The sequence below is a fragment of the Montipora foliosa genome, chromosome 2 (genome assembly GCF_036669935.1).
Source record: "Montipora foliosa isolate CH-2021 chromosome 2, ASM3666993v2, whole genome shotgun sequence".
In the NCBI taxonomy this organism is placed as follows: domain Eukaryota; kingdom Metazoa; phylum Cnidaria; class Anthozoa; order Scleractinia; family Acroporidae; genus Montipora; species Montipora foliosa.
In genome coordinates this window covers 52,765,349-52,767,021 of record NC_090870.1, presented here as the reverse complement: position 1 = coordinate 52,767,021, position 1,673 = coordinate 52,765,349, and positions in this window count along the sequence as shown.

The window sequence follows — 1,673 nt, the reverse complement described above, 5'->3', positions numbered from 1 at the left end:
GGATCGGATGTAGGTGCGATTGTAACGACCCGGGCAAACATCTTCAACATTTGCTTTAACATCCTTTCGATTATGTTGAGCGATGTTGGCTGTTGGGATAGGAAAACGGTTTCAACTCATCATTAAGGACGGTGTAGATCTTAACAAGTGTCATTGAAATTCACAAAGAAAATTGGGGGTAACCACGCATTTTTCAAAGATAACTGATGAATAATATTTCTAAAAAGGTTTAAGATACAAAGCAATGTATGACGTTCTTTGTCAAATTGAATCTTAATTATCTGTAAAAAATGCATGGTTACCACCAATTTCCATTTTGGTTTGCCAAGAGTACTTACTAAGATCTACTTTCTCCGGATAGTTTTAAACCGCGCAAAAATATCACTATTAGTAAGCATAACCGATAGGAAACCCGAGTATCTCGAGATGCGCAGAACGTATGTGCAATAACAATAGTAGGCACCGTCCTTAACATCACCTTTGATCAAACGTGTTTCAACACGGTTCAAAAAGGGTTTCAACATCGCTGTTCAACAAAATCGAACGGATGTTGAAGCAAATGTTGAAGATTAAAGATTTAAGATTTATTATTATTATGCACTATTTCAGAAGATAAATAATGGTCATAACAATTAAAAGAAAGAAGTAAACAGACTAATTATACTTGAGTGAGAAAAAGTGGAAAACTGAGTAGTGGCCATAGTAGCAAATGCTTTCGAGATGGCCACTACCATAGGAATTAAATGAAAGGAAAACAAAAATATATACATACCGGTATATGTAAAGAAGTAAACTGGCAAAATAGATAGTACAGATAAAAATTAAATTAATAGTAATAAATTAAGAAATTGACAAATTTACATAAACATAAAATTGTATTCACATCATTGAGTTGCATCTAAGGAGTCTTGCATTCAGTTCAAACACAAATAAATATATAAAATAATAATAATAATAATAATAATTAGGACGGAAGGGAATATAATAGCCGTTTGCCCAAGCCTTAAAGTTGTTGAATCAGTTTCAAAATATTGATCAAATAGGACTATGTGTAGCATCCACTTTAAAACAAAACAGATTTCGATCTGACTCAAAGGCTGAAGAAACACCAAAGCACACAACCCTTATTGACTTCATAGTCCACACGTCCAATATGAACAATGCAAAAGTAGAAATCTGAATAATCTCTTTGAAGGTGCGCCGTTAAACACCTAATTCATGGTTTCTACGTCCGACTCATTTCTTACACGATTTCAAGTGAATAAAGAAAAAGGAGAAAACAAAATTCCCTTCTACCAGAGATCTCTTTTCGCGTTCGCGTTCGCGTTCGCTGGGTGGGCTGACGAGTACGGGAGAAGGGACCTCTGCCATCAAACTCATTTTGATCCAACCTTGGACGGCACTCTTCAAACCGCGTGCCCCATGATCCCCCATGATATGTTTGCTAACTCTGACTTGAGCCCGCTGTGTCTCGCGCATACCCGACTTTCATAATGGCGGTCGGCGCGCGGACCTGGTGACTAATTACCATGAAAACGAGGTCAGAAAGGCCGTGCTCGATCGCTTTTGTCAAAGAGAAAAATTATGCCAACCTCATTGTTGTGTTCCACTATGCCAGAAGAAAAGATACCTCCATGAGGATGGAACGAAAAGATCCTAGAAAAAATTATGCT